This window comes from Oncorhynchus tshawytscha, linkage group LG04, assembly GCF_018296145.1.
Source record: "Oncorhynchus tshawytscha isolate Ot180627B linkage group LG04, Otsh_v2.0, whole genome shotgun sequence".
Classification (NCBI taxonomy): domain Eukaryota; kingdom Metazoa; phylum Chordata; class Actinopteri; order Salmoniformes; family Salmonidae; genus Oncorhynchus; species Oncorhynchus tshawytscha.
In genome coordinates, this window is record NC_056432.1 from 22,779,767 (window position 1) to 22,797,776 (window position 18,010).

Here is an 18,010-nt window from a genome sequence, read left to right on the forward strand (position 1 = left end):
CCCAGACATTCAAGTGCAATGAATAATTGTTTACAGTTCTGGCCGCATGCTAGAATATGTGTGGATGTTTGAAATGTACTCTAGTAAAATCGCTAACTCTCTGGTTAATTAGCCAACAAATGAGTTAACAAATATCTGTGAACGGACCAGATGACCTCCATAAAGGGGTAAATGGGAGTCTATTTCACAGTCAACACCCCCAACTCTTTCTCACCCCTGTGACCCTCCCACTAAACACAACACAGACACAGCCACAGCAGTCAACAGTGACATTTGTGGGGGAGTATTTTGATAGACTCGTTTCTTTGTAGAGGACAGGAGGTTAGAGGGGAGGATGAGTATTGCCTGTCACCTCTCTCCCTTTTTTCTCTTTAAAAGTGGAATTGTATCATACATGTGCAGCATATATATATTCCATAGTTTTGATTCGCTCAAAGCTGATTTTATTTTTGTATGTTTGTTTATTTTTTACTTACATAAGCAAAAGGATAAGTGTATGGCAAAGGACAATGTGGTTGCAGGAGTAGGGAGATAGAACAGGACTAAGTCCGAAATGAGACGCTCAGGGATATAAGCTTTTGCGCTGGGCAGCCAAGGTATCTAATATGGGGGGGGTTTACTGTAGGCTGTTGACTACTAGCCTGACAACTCATACTAAATTCTTCCGCTGCTCTGTCGTTCACTATACAGTTAGGTCTGAGACTGACATAATTGTAGTAGTTTGTGGTGACGAGGGGCATGTGGGGTGTTGTACAAAACAAAGTAATCAGCCGATTGGATCGTCCCTACGCAATCATAGTACCAAAGCCAATGACACATTTTAAAACCACCACTTTACCCACGTGTGTTACAGCTCTGGCCCTACCCATCTGGCCCAACCAATCGGTTTCTGGACCAATCAGACTGCCCCGAATGTGTTCACATTCTGGGAAGGGTCAAAGAGGTACTCAGGTCCAGACTCAATGTCGGAGAAGAAACTAACGCCCGTGGACACAGCGTAGCATTTGGCCAGAGCAAGCAGTCTGGGTAGCCAGGCAAGTTGACTACCAGGGTGGTCTACTACAGTATTCCCTGTTATGGCTGTGCTTGTACTGCTCAACTGTTGTTCTAGCCCTGTCTGTCAGTCCCCTAATTTTACAATCCCTTGCTCTATATTTAGGGTAGGAGAGGAAAATGATTCATTCAATGGGAACAATATTGTACGATTGGTTATTCAAACACATACAGTGCATTCAAAAAGTATTCAGTCTCATTCATTTTTTCCACATTTTGTTACGTTACAGCCTTATTCTAAAATTGATGAAATAAAAAAATTCTCATCAATCTAAACACAATACCCCATAATGACAAAGTGTAAACAGGTTCAAAAATAAATATATACCTTATTTACATGTATTCAGACCCTTTGCTGTTAGACTCGAAATAGAGCTCAAGTGCCTCGTGTTTCCATTGACCATCCTCGAGATGTTTCTATAACTTGATTGGAGTCCACCTGTGGTAAATTCAATTGATTGGACATGATTTGGAAAGGCACACACCTGTCAACGTAAGGCCCCACAGTTGACAGTGTAAAAAAACAAAAAGAACAAGCCATGAGGTCAAAGGAATTGTCCGTGGAGCTCTGAGGCAGGATTGTGTCGAAGCGCAGTTCTGGGGAAGGATACCAAAACCTTTCTGCAGCATTGAAGGCCCTGCAAGAACACAGTGGCCTCCATCATTCTTAAATGAAAGAAGTTTGGAACCAACAAAGACTCTTCCTAGACCTGGCCACACTGCCAAACTGAACAATCGGGAGATTGACCAGGGAACCCGATGGTCACTCTGACAGAGCTCCAGAGTTCCTCTGTGGAGGTGGGAGAACATTCCCCAACAGGAGTTGTGCATTTGTTTATTCCATGTGTAACTCTGTGTTGTTTGTGTCACACTGCTTTGCTTTATTTTGGCCATGTCGCAATTGTAAATGAGAACTTGTTCTCAACTGGCCTACCTCGTTAAATAAAGGTTAAATAAACTTTTTTTAAATAAAATGAGGGAGGGGGGACAATTTAATCAATTTTAGAGTAAGGCTGTAACATAACAAGATTTGGAAAAAGTGAAGGGGTCTGAATACTTTCTGAACGCACTGTATTTAACTCTGAATAAGTTTTCGAGGAATCAGCCAGGGAAATAGTGAGAGCTATCCCCAGAATTGTAACACATTTGGTGAATGGCACCCTTCGAGGTAGACCAGAGGCGTGGCAAGCACGGGTGTGAAAGAGGGAAACTAACTGTGTGTGTGTGTTTGTATTTAATCTAGAGTAAAAACTGTCACATGTATTAATTTAGTGATGTAGTAATATAGGGGCATTTATGTTGGATTCCATGTATGGTATGTATGTGCACGTCTGTGTACTGAATGTGTGTGTGTGTTTGTTTTAGTGCATTCAGTTCTGTGCAGAAACTGTCACACTTTTTTTTCCTGACACATTTTGTGGTTCAGTAGAGGAGCATTTATTTGTTTATATTGGATTCTGTTGAGGCCCCATGTCACAAGGATCTGTACACAATGCCTGCAAGCTGAACATGTCCCAGTTCTTCCATGGCCTGCATACTCATCAGACATGTCACCCATTTAGTTTGTTTGGGATGCTCTGGATCCATGTGTACGACAGCATGTTCAAGTTCCCGCCAATATCCAGTAATTTCGCACAGCCATTGAAGACGAGTGGGACCTTTTTAAAAAGGTATCTGTGACCAACAGATGGATATTTGTATTTCTTCTAGTATACATCTATATAGTTTTGCATCAAGAACAGTATCTGTCAGTATCAGTGTGGCAGAAGCACAAGCACCACCAGTGGAATGATACAAGCTGTGGTGTTTGTTTGTCTGTGAGGCCTCAGTGTTACACTAGCTGTATGTAGCTGAAATACTGTATGTTCAGAAGTGGACACAGAGATAACTATACTGAACCAAAATATAAACGCAACATGTAAAGTATTGGTCCCTTCATGAGCTGAAATAAAAGATCCCCAAAATGTCCATATGCACAAAAACCTTATTTCTCTCAAATTCTGTGCACATATTTTTTACATCCCTGTTAGTGAGCATTTCTCATTTGCCAAGATAATCCATCCACCTGACAGGTGTGGCATATCAAGAAGCTGATTAAACAGCATGATCTTTACATACCGTAGGTGCACCTTGTGCAGGGGACAATAAAAAGGCACTCTAAAATGTGCCGTTTTGTCACACAACATAATGCCATAGATGTCTCAAGTTGAGGGAGCAATTGGCATGCTGACTGAAGGAACTTCCACCAAAACTGTTGCCAGATAATTTAATGTTAATTTCTCTACCATAAGCCGCCTCCAGTGGCGTTTTAGAGATTTTGGCAGTGCGTCTAACCGGCCTCACAATAGCAGACCACGTGTAACCACGCCAACCCAGGTTCTCCACATCCGGCTTCTTCACCTGTGGGATCATCTGAGAGCAGCCACCCGGGCAGCTGATAAAACTGGGGGTTTGCACAACCAAAGAACTTCTGCACAAACTGTGTGTTTATGTTTTAGTGCATTCAAATCTGTGTAGAAACTGTCACATTTGTTTTGTTGACACATTTCATGGTTTAGTAGAGGAGCGTTTATTTGTTTGTATTGGATTCTGTTGAGGTTGAACTAAGATCTTCTCCACGTCCAAAACAAATTCCACTGGGGTCATCACCACTAGCCTCCGGACTCCAGTCAAACAACATGGCCTCTTGTCTCCCATCCCATCATAAGTGACCTTAATATGGGAAGTAAACAAGGCTAAAAAAAAATCTGGTTTTGGACATTTTCAACAGAATTAAAGGTTATTTTCTCAGGCCACACACTACAGTATTTATACATGTCTTAAGTGCATCCGGAAATCATTTCAATACATCGCCTGGAAATGTGAGCATTTCTGCTTTGCCAAGGTAATCCATCCACCTGACAGGTGTGGCATAGTTTTGTCACACAACACAATGCCACAGATGTCTCAAGTTTTTAGGGAGCATGCAATTGGCATGCTGACTGCAGGCATGTCCAAGAGAGCTGTTTCCAGAGAATTTACCATAAGCCACCTCCAACATCGTTTTAGAGAATTTGGCAGTACGTCCAAACAGCCTCACAATGTTGTGTGGGCGAGCGGTTTACTGATGTCAATGTTTTGAACAGAGTGCACCATAGTGGCAGTGGAGTTATGGTATGGGCAGGCATAAGCTACGGACAACAATAAGCTACAGAAAACAAACACAATTGCATTTTATCGATGACAATTAAAATGCACAGAGATACTGTGATGAGATCCTGCAGCCCATTGTCGTGCCATTCATCCGCCGCCATCACCTCATGTTTCAGAATGATATTGCACGGCCCCATGTCGCAAGGATCTGTACACAATTCCTGGAAGCTGCATCGCAGTGCTTGAGACGTCACTACAGACCCGGATTCAATCCCGAGCTGTGTCACAACCGGCAGCAACTGGAAGACCCATGAGGCGGCACACAATTGGACCAGCATCGTCCTGGTCAGAGGAGGGTTTGGCCGGCCGGGATGTCCTTGTCCCATCGTGCTCTAGCAACTCCTGTGGCAGGTCAGGCGTATGAACACTGATACTGTAGGGTTGTGTTTTGGAGGACGCATGGCTCTCGACCTTCGCCTCTCCCGAATCTGTACAGGAGTTGCAGCGATGGGACAAGACTGTAACTACCAACTGGATATCATAAAAATAATAAATATATTGCCTGGAAATAACGTTTTTCACCTAAATCTATCTGGATGACATCCTGAACTGCAATTACCACACACAAAGCATTTTATAGCTCTCTTTACTGGGAATGTACACACCATGGTGTGTTGAAATGCCCACCTGCTGATAAAATCTTCTCCCATCTCTCAGTGGAGCGGTAAGACCTGGATCAGTCCTGGATGATGAGAACAGATACCACAATGCTTGAACAGCCCCTCACATTCCCACACAACCTTCCCTCAACACCTCCTCCCTCCCCTCCTCCTCCCTCTCCTCCCCCATCCAGAGCATGTGCCCCTCATCTCACATGTGCTCAGCCTGCTCCACATGAACCATGCTTTAACTCTCTCTCATCACCGCCTGGCCTTCTAGGATCCCATGGGCTGTGTGCTGTTAATACATTCTCCTAACCCAGAGAGACTTCAGTCTCTTTGGGTGTAATAGTAAACTGATGTGAACGACAGTACAGGTCTCTCCCAACTGAAGCGTTTAAGGTTGGCTCTAGGTGAAATGGAACACCTCATCAGTACAGATGGAGAGATGGATCAGATGTATTACAGTTCTGGCCCAGTAAATATCATGTGCAGTTCATCACTGTACCCCCTACAGTGAGGCCCCAACCATTTGACAGTATAAAAAGGCCCAACCCAGACACCCTAAGCTATCAGGATGACATCATGGGGAAGGCCAGGAAACCCCCATAGTGGGACTAGTGAGGGGGGCAAGACCTCTTTCTAAATGTTGTGGAGTTAATGGGCCTACAGACAAGGACAGGCAGTGTCGGGGACATGAGCACACTACTCCTATGTCCAACGGTTCATTTCCACATTCAGACATCCCATCTCTTATTATAGCACAGCCATGTGTTTGGGGACCAGGGACTGGGTGACTCGAATGGGTAACTAGGGAAGAACTGGTACAAGGAGGTGTCACGTAGAGTAGGCCAGATGGCTAAACTGGATAACCTAACCTCTATAAAAATAAAAAGATGGCGGAACCGCAAAAGTTCTTCTGTGCAAAGGTGTTTATTTACAAGTGATTCCGGAACAGAAAACAACAGTACTGCCATCAACGTCTACCTTACGGGACAGCTTAACAACAATGCATCCACAGCTCAATCCAAAAAAAATCCCCCTTAGAGACTGGAGAGAGGCTCCTTTTGTAGGGCTAGCCCCTCCCCTCAGAACAATTAACCCTAATTAATTAATCAATTAACAATACAAACCTACATTTTCCATGAACTAAACATACTCAAGGATATACATTGCAACACGGTTTTAAACAATATCACAACATAACATTTACAACATTACATCACTACTGACAATATCTTTCAATATGCCCATATGCATTAATGAGCCATTTGGGACAGGCACTATAAAGCCAACCCAATTCCCTTAGCTCGGGTCCTTTTCCAGCATACCCAGAAGCTACAGAGATGGAGAGAGAGGAACAGAACAAACAAACAATGCGCTCATCCACAACATTGATAAGTATAATAATTATTGTATCTCTCAAATATGAACATTGACAAGTGTGAAATGCATGCACCAAGACAGAAGTTAAATTGTGTGTCGACCCACATTGTTAACTTATGGTATAATGGCGCAGGGAGGAGTGATGAATATGTGTGTGCGTTAAAGAACCAAATGCTGCCCGCGGCCAGTGATGGACTTCTACGTCACATTACCTTCCTCCTCTCCTGAAGCGACCATGTTCGGGAGCCTTGATAGGTAGTCCACAGTAACGTTCTCTTTTCCTGCCTTGTGACGGACACAGAACCTGAAGGGCTGGAGCTCCAGATACCACCTGGTCACACGAGAATTCCGGTCCTTCATGGTCTGGATCCAGGTCAGTGCTCTGTGGTCCGTGTGCAGGTCAAATTCCCTCCCAAGAAGGTAGTAACGGAGGCTATCTAGGGCCCACTTTATAGCCAGGCACTCCTTTTCGATTGTAGAATACCTGGTTTCCCTGGGCAACAGCTTCCGACTCAGGTACAGCACAGGAAGCTCTTCTCTTGGCTCCCCTTGGGCCAGTACAGCTCCAATTCCTACAGCCGAAGCGTCCACCTGCACGAGAAATCTCTTCTTAAAATCAGGGGTCTGGAGAACAGGGAATGAGCACAGTCGTTTTTTCAGTGTCATGAAGGCTTCCTCACACTCCTCAGTCCACTTCACAGGGTTGCTGGCCCCCTTCGAAGTGAGGTTGGTCAGAGGGACAGCGATGGTCAAAAACTGTGGAATGAATCTCCGGTACCACCCTGCCAGACCTAGGAAGGACTTCACCTGTGTCTTGGTTCTGGGTTGAGGGCTATTCCTGATGGACTCCACTTTCTCCACCTGAGGCCAAACTTCACCCTTACCCAGCTGGTAACCCAGGTACTTTGTCTCCTGTTTCGCCCACTCACATTTCAGGAGGTTAAGCGTGAGGCCTGCTTCATGGATCTTCCCCAGGATGCTGCTAAGATGCTGTATGTGCTCCTCCCAGGAGTGGCTGTAGATCACCACGTCGTCCAAGTAAGCAGCACAGTAATCGTCACAGTCCTGGAGGACCTTGTCCATCAGCCTCTGGAAAGTCGCAGGGGCCCCATGAAGGCCAAACGGCATGACCTTGAACTGGAACAGGCCCATTGGCGTCCGGAATGCAGTGTAGGCCTTGGATTGTTCATCCAGGGGCACCTGCCAGTACCCTTTGCAGAGATCCAATGTGGTGATGTAATCAGCTCTACCTATTCTCTCCAGTAAGTCGTCAATGCGGGGCATGGGATAGGCATCAAACTGGGAGATGGCATTCACCTTACGGAAGTCCATGCAGACGCGCAAAGAGCCATCCTTCTTTGGGACAATGACAATAGGGCTGCTCCATTCACTTGAAGATGGCTCAACAACATCCATCTCTATCATGGTGTGGACCTCTTCCTTGAGGGCTACCACCAGCCTCTCAGGCACACGGTAAGGATGCTGGCGGACAGGGTTCTGGCCAGGTTTCAAACTAATGACGTGTTCCAGGACTTTGGTTCTTCCTGGTCTCTGACTGAAGAGGGCCGGATACTTGCCAAACAGCTGCTTCAGCTCATCTTGCTTGTCTTCTTCCAGGTGAGCCAGTATGACTTCTGCTCGTTCTTTCCATGCCTCTGTGACTCCATCCGACTCATCCTCTTCTACTCTGCGGACCAGAAAGGACTTTCCTTTGGAGAGTTCCTCTTTCTCCTCCCAGGCCTTGAGAAGGTTCACATGGTAGGTTTGCTTCTTCTTACCCTTGTCCGGGTGCAGCACCTCGTAGGTCACTGGGCCCATCTTCCTCCCGATTAGGTACGGTCTTTGCCATTGCGCAAGGAGCTTGCTGGTAGACGAGGGAAGGAGGAGCAGGACTTTCTGTCCTGGCTCAAACTCTCTGTGGCGAGCGTGCTGGTCATAGCCTCTCTTCTGGGCCTTCTGGGCTTGCTGAAGGTTTGCTCTAGCTTCCTCTCGGTACCGTTCCAACCTGTCTCGCATCTGGAGGACATACTGGACAATCCCCTGTCCTGAGGTAGCTACTGGGGAACCTTCCCAGCACTTCTTCAGCAGGTCCAGTGGTCCTTGCACTGGCCATCCATAGAGGAGTTCGAATGGCGAGAAACCTGTCGATGCCTGAGGCACCTCCCTGTAAGCAAAAAGCAGAAAGGGTAACCACTTATCCCAGTCTTTACCAGTGTCAGCCACAAACTTCCTCAGCATGTTCTTGAGCGTTTGATTGAATCTCTCTACGAGCCCATCCGTTTGGGGATGGTAGGGAGTAGTCCTCAAGCCTTTAATGCCCAGCTGTCGGTGGGAACCGATGGCGGAACCGCAAAAGTTCTTCTGTGCAAAGGTGTTTATTTACAAGTGATTCCGGAACAGAAAACAACAGTACTGCCATCAACGTCTACCTTATGGGACAGCTTAACAACAATGCTGCCCCATCCACAGCTCAATCCAAAAAAATCCCCCTTAGAGACTGGAGAGAGGCTCCTTTTGTAGGGCTAGCCCCTCCCCTCAGAACAATTAACCCTAATTAATTAATCAATTAACAATACAAACCTACATTTTCCATGAACTAAACATACTCAAGGATATACATTGCAACATGGTTTTAAACAATATCACAACATAACATTTACAACATTACATCACTACTGACAATATCTTTCAATATGCCCATATGCATTAATGAGCCATTCGGGACAGGCACTATAAAGCCAACCCAAATCCCTTAGCTCGGGTCCTTTTCCAGCATACCCAGAAGCTACAGAGATGGAGAGAGAGGAACAGAACAAACAAACAATGCGCTCATCCACAACATTGATAAGTATAATAATTATTGTATCTCTCAAATATGAACATTGACAAGTGTGAAATGCATGCACCAAGACAGAAGTTAAATTGTGTGTCGACCCACATTGTTAACTTATGGTATAATGGCGCAGGGAGGAGTGATGAATATGTGTGTGCGTTAAAGAACCCAATGCTGCCCGCGGCCAGTGACGGACTTCTACGTCACAGGAGGCCAAAGACTGAGATGAGGTCATTGGGGATTTATTGGGATTCAGTGCCTTCTGTTTCTTTACTGACATTGTTGCTCGAATAAAGAACAGAACAGTAAAAGCCTGAAGTCTGAATAATAGAGAAAACTATTCAAGAATCAATGGTTTAAAACATTTAGTGTCCTGGGACATATCTAGAGCCCAACTTTAGGTTCATGACAGGTAAACAAGCTTTATGGGACCCAAAAAGAAACATAGTTGGTTATAACTTCCAACATATTTTCTCCCCTGCACAGGAAAGTGTACAGTACATGCAATGGTTTATTTTTGCTCCACAGAGAATTAATGACTTATTTTACTCTCAACTGAGAAACTGTTCATAGACTATTAACCAGGATGTCTGTGAATCATATCCACTTGTTAGTATGTTTATTTTTTGTTACTATGACAATATTGACACCTCATCCAAACACAAACAAAGCACAAACAAACCACAAACAAATCCCACCTGCAACTTAGCTCATTGTGCCCTTGGCAACAGTAAAGTGGATTTAATCGTCAGCCCTGTAAATCCCTAGGTGTGGACAAAGACTCAGAGAAACCCTTTAGAAAATGTGCTGACAATCAGAACACCACAGAAACATTCCCTCAAGGTCTTGGGCGAGCAGGCAAGAATGGTTTGGAAAACATTGTTTTGGTGGAAATGCTGAAAGGCTCTGTGTTACAGAGATTTTTTTCCCAATGCACTAAAACAAAATATCATTACTGAATCCATTCCAGAATTACAAGCCTTGTATATTCATTATAATATATTGAGATAGAAGTTAGGTTACGAGAGAGCAGTTCAAGGGATTTGGGGATGAATTGTTCCCAGGTTAAACTGTACCTCTTGCATTAAGATATTCCCATCTAGTTAGATCGACACCAGACCTCTAATCAAAGTGACAATCCAGTTCCATCCACTGTGATCCTCTAATCAGGGCCTGCTCTGTAAACTCAACTCACAGCTGGTTATGATCATCACAGAAACCTTAGCCAAACATTTACCCTTCAGGTATTAGGCCTGATTACTGCCCAACTCACAGCTGGTTAAGATCACCACAGAAACCTTAGCCAAACATTTACCCTTCAGGTATTAGGCCTGATTACTGCCCAACTCACAGCTGGTTAAGATCACCACAGAAACCTTAGCCAAACATTTACCCTTCAGGTATTAGGCCTGATTACTGCCCAACTCACAGCTGGTTATGATCACCACAGAAACCTTAGCCAAACATTTACCCTTCAGGTATTAGGCCTGATTACTGCCCAACTCACAGCTGGTTAAGATCACCACAGAAACCTTAGCCAAACATTTACCCTTCAGGTATTAGGCCTGATTACTGCCCAACTCACAGCTGGTTATGATCACCACAGAAACCTTAGCCAAACATTTACCCTTCAGGTATTAGGCCTGATTACTGCCCAACTCACAGCTGGTTATGATCACCACAGAAACCTTAGCCAAACATTTACCTTTCAGGTATTAGGCCTGATTACTGCCCAACTCACAGCTGGTTAAGATCACCACAGAAACCTTAGCCAAACATTTACCCTTCAGGTATTAGGCCTGATTACTGCCCAACTCACAGCTGGTTATGATCACCACAGAAACCTTAGCCAAACATTTACCCTTCAGGTATTAGGCCTGATTACTGCCCAACTCACAGCTGGTTAAGATCACCACAGAAACCTTAGCCAAACATTTACCCTTCAGTTATTAGGCCTGATTACTGCCCAACTCACAGCTGGTTATGATCACCACAGAAACCTTAGCCAAACATTTACCCTTCAGGTATTAGGCCTGATTACTGCCCAACTCACAGCTGGTTATGATCACCACAGAAACCTTAGCCAAACATTTACCCTTCAGGTATTAGGCCTGATTACTGCCCAACTCACAGCTGGTTATGATCACCACAGAAACCTTAGCCAAACATTTACCCTTCAGGTATTAGGCCTGATTACTGCCCAACTCACAGCTGTTTATGATCATCACAGAAACCTTAGCCAAACATTTACCCTTCAGGTATTAGGCCTGATTACTGCCCACTGCCACTCTCACAAACACAAAATAAAGCCAGACATAGTAGACCACAATGTATACAGTACTGCTTCCAGTGACAGGATCATGCTGTATGATTATACGTATATGCATATACATGTGTAAATCTATGATATATAAGTGTTGGATTGTTTCTATTATGATATTGCATTGATATATGTTTTTAATACCTTTGCAAAGCAAAAAAGCAAAACATATTCACTTTTCTTTTTTGAATGCACTCATACATGTTCTCATTGTGTCAGGCATTTTAACAAAATATTTTGTGTTAAAATATAGAAAATTATATGTGCATAATTTGCATAATATACTGGGTGTATTTGCATATATGAATGAATTAACACAAAGGGGTTGAACATGGCTGCAACCACCAAACACTTGCTCTGTCTACCCTACCTGCACTCACCTGTGCGGCCTAGACTGCCTCATTAGTTACTGTTGTTGTCACATTATGTTGCATATTTCAACAAGTGCCATTGCAGGATACCCTTGGATTAAAAATCAATACCTATTTAAATAATGAGAATTTTTTGTCACACGCGCCGAATAAAGTGAAATGCTTACATACAAGCCCTTAACCAACAATGCAGTTTTAAGAAAAATAAGTGTTAATTAAGGAAGCATTTACTAAACTAAAGTATGAGAAAAATGTAAAGAGCAGCAATAAAATAACAGTAGCGAGGCTATGTACAGGGGGTACTGGTACAGAGTCAATGTGAGGGGGCACCGGTTAGTCGAGGTAATTGAGGTAAAATGTATATGTAGGTAGAGGTAAAGTGGAGGGGGGGCACACAATGCAAATAGTTCGGGTAGCCATTTGATTAACTGTTTAGGAGTCTTATGGCTTGGGGGGTAGAAGCTGTTAGGAAGCTAATCTTGGTGCTCCGGTATCACTTGCCGTACAGTAGTAGAGAGAACAGTCTATGACTAAGGTGGCAGGAGTCTGGCATTTTGTAGGGACTTCCTCTGACACCAACTGGTATAGAGGTCCTGGATGGCAGGAAGCTTGGCCCCAGTGATGTACTGGGCCGTACGCACTATCCTCTGTAGTGCCTTGCGGTCGGAGGCCGAGCAGTTGCCATACTAGGTGGTGATGCAACCAGGTGCTCTCAATGGTGCAGCTGTATAACTTTTTGAGGATCTGAGAACCCATGCAAAATCTTTTCATTCTCCTGAGAGGTAATAGGCATTGTCGTGCCTTCACAGCTGTTTTGGGGAGTTTGGACCCTTCTAGTTTTGTTGTTGATGTGGACACCAAGGAACTTGAAGCTCTCGACCTGCTCCACTACAGCACATCAATGAGAATGGGGGCGTCCTCGGTCCTCCTTTTCCTGTATTTATACATACTTGACACTGTTTGCGAGATCTGACATAATATCGCTATAATCCTACTCAGTGGTGATTTTAGCATGTCAATCTTGGTGGGGCAAAAAATAAAATACAAGTGGGATGCATGCCAGCAAAGCCAATACACAACACAACACTAAACAATACATGAATTCCACCATAATGTTGACAAACGGTGCCCACAAACTGTTAGGGCCTCCATAAAGCTGTCCCAACAGCAGAGTCCTAACATCTTACCACTGCTACACCTGGCTATCAGCGGAGCCTTGTCTGGCAGCGAAACAGTTCATTCAGCGTCTGCCTTTACTGCCTTTAAAAAAAACATAGCTGACATGGCTTAAACAAATGTGGTTTCTAATGACAATTGAGATGTACAAACTATGGCGTAAGTCAGGGGTGGGCATCTCTAGTCCTCGGGCGCCTGATTGGTGTCACACTTTTCCCCCACCCCTAGCAACATCTCCATAGATACACGGTGCCCGTGTTCAGTCTGTGTATGTATTGATAGTGTTCTGACGGACATGTTCAAACATCACTATACTCAAACATCTGCATTTCCTATGTGTTTGCAGGCATGTATGTGTAATGCTCCAGAAAGTATGTTTCATCTTCTTTTGCAGATGTTGTGTCCTTGGTGATTCAGGTTTAAGGATTGTGCTGCATCTAATGTACCACGAGTCACAGCCAGCTGCACTCAAACTGTATGCATTTGATTTTAATACAGATTTTTTATGAAATGAGCCAGAGAGAAAAGTTGAATATACTTCAGAGACCAAAGTCTGTTTCTATCAACAAATAGGGGGAACTCTGCATGGTTACCAAGGCCAACATCCTAGTTACAAAGACCAACATCCTGTTTCCAGAGGGGATCTCTCAGAGCAATACCTACACATCCGCAGCCACAAAATCAGAACACTGCATTCCTTCTGATTCAGTGCTCACACAGGGGTGGGGTGGAAATTAGTTTTGTGCATTAAAGTAATATCAAAACTCTGTTGGTGTTAGTTTCATTGTAAGAGACTGTTCTACCTCTGCCTGTGTTCTCTCAGCCCAGGACTAGCGATGCACTCTGCAGCAGAGGCCCAGCAGCAGCAGAGCTAGGGTGACTCCCAGGAACAATGCCAGCGAAGCGGGAGGGAGAGGGATGCCAGATAGCAGTTCTCTGGGTAAACTGGAGAACAGCCTGTTACTACACATGCGGGAGGAGGAGGGCGCAAAGGTCCGGGTCATGGAGCTGAAGTCAGGTACAGGACTAGTAAACACCCTCGCCTTAGTGGAAAATATTGAATATATTCCAACAGTCAAATTTTTTCTGACATGCAAATCATATGATCTTCTTCTATCAGGGCAATGAATTACAGGATGTGCAACTCTTTCTAGCATAGACCTGCCATGCCTCCTCTCCTCTTACCTCTCCACCAAAGTAAACATTGTTATCAGCTTCAGAACTATATCTCCTCATTTTTCATCTCCTGTTTCTATTCCGCTTGCTTACACAGTCCCTTAATCCACAAAGCAAACATGGAAGACACGCCAGCTTTTTTGCGTGTAACAAATCAAACAATCTAAAGCCCAATTACTACTGCTTAAGTGGCTAACCTGACCCAGACTGCAGCATCTGCAGCTAAAGTATAATCATCACTGCCATAATGGGCGACTGAGGCTGCTGTTTACCCTCGGTGCTAACCACTCAAAATGCCCTTTGATCAGAGGGCTGTGTTGAGAGTCAACACTAGAGCCTAGACACACAGGCTTCCATCTGCCTCACAAACACCCATAAACATAACCAAACAATGAACGCTTTCCCTTTCTGACTTCAGTCAAAACAGCTGTGGTTCAGTTGTGGTTTCCCTAACAAATAATCAACCCATTTTATTACACTCACATGAAGTTGTCTGTGTGTGTGTTAGTTGTGTGGTGGTGTGGGTTTTTGAGCTGCAGCTTTTGTTAATGACCTTCGAAATCTTCTATCGGTAATGGTCACACTGTCTTAACACTGCTTCAGATATATAGTCATGCCCAATCTCTTATACACTGACCATGCTAATTTCAAGATGTTGTATTTGGGACATTAGCCAGAAGTGAATTTCATCAAACATCTGCAGCTGTAGTTTCATAGAGTAGCTGTTGACATTCCTAAACCACATCCCTCACATTCAGACGGATTGACTTTGAAACACATTTCTTGTAAGAATGTCCCAGAGTGCCCTGCAACGCCAAACATGACAACACTCATGGACAGCAGCAGGACACGTGGTGTGGAGAAGGCCTTTCTCAACATCATTCACACTGCATCTGTATCTGCCCTCGTCATCGTACTATGAGGATGAAGTGCAGGAGATGGAGATAGGGATGGAGTTGGAGAATAAGGAGGATGTGAGGTATGGTTTGAGTTATGAATGTTATATGGTTGTTATTTCACACATGCACATTATACGTAAGCATCTGACCATCTGCATTGTTATTATGGGTTGTTCCTCAGATAATATATTTCTCGTCATAGCTGTGCTTTTGCTCTCCTTACAGAAATAACAGCCCTGAAATAGATCTCATTAGTGATGTCACTGAGTGGGTGGGGAGACAAAAAAGCTTTTGATAGAAACATGCAGGGAACACCACATGAACAAGTTTGCCCATAGGCCCTCAGCAGGAATTCATGAGAATGTGTCATATCTCCCATGGTATCATGTGTAGAAATACGAAAACTACTGATCAAATTATAGCAGAGGAACACATATGGTGAGAAGTTTTGCAGTACATGTTAACTTAGTGAGGCCAAATTAAACATTTGTCATCCATTTACATTCTAATCATTATCTGTTTAACACAGGCCTAGAGTAAAAAACAACAGCCTACAAGACACAACAGACATCAATCAGAATGCTGACCACCTCAAGAGTTAACTATGCAGAACCCTAATAACAACAACAGTCTACAACCAGATCATACTGAAACCGTCCAAATACAGGAGGCCCCTACATTAAACCCCAGTCTACAGGGCCCCTCAGAGGACATCATCAGGCCACAGGTCCCTACAGAAGACATCAGCTGTATGGATCCCACTGACAACCCAGGATAAGATAATATATTGCAGAACAGCTGGCGTTGTGGTCCCAAAGCAGAGGGCACACGGACAAGACATGGAACAGGAACAGAAATGCATCCCTCTCCAAATAATGCCTGCAGCTGTTCATAAAGAGAGGGGCCCTACGTCTGTTAGGCAGCATGTGGTCAGACTCCCCAAAATAAAAACCACCAAGACCTTTTGTATGGCGCCTCTCTGGACCCCTGGAGATTATTATGTTCTGCAGAGCTATATTGGCAGATACTCAAATCCCTTGTCAATCCATATCTTAGGTTGGCATATCTTACCTGCAAGGGAGACCAAACAGATTCATTCCAACCATAAGAATTAGTCAGCTGAAAGGTTAGACCTTACATACAGAGGGAGCTGTGATTGCATAAAAACACAATCTCACATAACCTGAACAAAGGGAATGCCAGAGGCTAAAAAGATATTGTGATCTTACTTCCAGTTCAGGAAAAGGTAAATATTTGTATTCGTCTCTTTTTTGAGAGGAAGAGGGTGTAAGTTTCCTGATGAAAAAGCAAACATACATGTATGTAAACATACAGTGCATTCGGAAAGATATGACTTTTTCCAGATTTTGTTACATTACAGTCTTATTCTAAAATGGATCAAAATAAAAAACAATCCCTCATCAATACTTATCATCATCACTACTTATTTTCCACCATAATTTGCAAATAAATTCATTCGAAATTCGTGATTTCTAAATGTGATTTTCTGTATTTTTTCTTCTCATTTTGTCTGTCATAGTTGAAGTGTACCTATGATGAAAATTACAGGCCTCTCTCATCTTTTTAAGTGGGAGAACTTGCACAATTGCCCCACTGTATATAAGGTCCCACAGTTAACAGTGCATGTCAGAGCAAAAGTCAAGCCATGAGGTTGAAGGAATTGTCCGTAGAGCTTTGAGACAGGATTGTGTCGAAGCACAGATCTGGGGAAGGGTACCAAAACATTTCTGCAGCATTGAAGGTCCCCAAGAAGACAGTGGCCTCCATCATTCTTAAATGGAAGAAGTTTGGAACCACCAAGACTCTTCCCAGAGCTGGCCCCCTGGCCAAACTGAAAAATCATGTGAGAAGGGCTTTGGTCAGGGAGGTGACCAAGAACCAGATGGTCACTCTGACAGAGCTCCAGAGTCCCTCTGTGGAGACGGGAGAACATTCCAGAAGGACAATCATCTCTGCAGCACTCCACCAATCAGGCCTTTATGGTAAAGTGGCCAGACAGAAGCCACTCCTCAGTAAAAGGCACATGACAGCCAACTTGAAGTTTGCCGAAAGGCACCTAAAGGACTTTCAGACCATGAGAAACAAGATTCTCTGGTCTGATGAAACCAAGATTGAACTCTTTGACCTGAATTCCACACGTCACATCTGTAGGAAACCTGGCACTATCCCTACGGTGAAGCATGGTGGTGGCAGCATTCCAACAGGACAACGACCCTAAGCACACAGCCAAGACAACGCTGGAGTGGCTTTGGGAAAAGTCTCGGAATGTCCTTGAGTAGCCCAGCCAGAGCCCGGACTTGAACCTGATCGAACATCTCTGGAGAGACCTGAAAATAGCTGTGCAGCGACGCTCCCCATCCAACCTGATAGAGCTTGAGAGGATCTGCAGAGAAGAATGGGAGAAACTCCCCAAATACAGGTGTGCCAAGCTTGTAGCGTCATACCCAAGAAGACTTATGTAAATGTGATATTTCAGATATTTATTATTTTACACTTGCAAAAATGTCTAAAAAACATTTTTTTGCTTTGTCATTACGGGGTATTGTGTGTAGATTAATGAGGGGGGGGGGGACTTTTTAATCAATTTTAGAATAACGCTGTAATGTAACAAAATGTGGAAAAAGGGGTCTGAAAACTTTTCGAATGCACTGTACATATATATTACACACTTAGCTCTGGGCTAATAGAGACCTGGGTCATCTTATCATATGAGATATCATGAAAGTATGCAAATAGATCACAAACAAAAGGGCACTGTGTCCATGTCATGACTGGGTTCTTAAATTGTCCAGATCCCTTCAGACATAATATAAACAACATTAAAATAATGGTGTAGCGAATACAGAACTGAAACAAGAGACACATGTATTCCATGGAAAACAGCAAATGGATGGGAATCACATAATATTTTGTTCAATCTCACTGTTTCTGTGTGCCATGGCCAGCAGCTGAGACTTTTCCCATCGCCGTATAAGCAGAGCAGT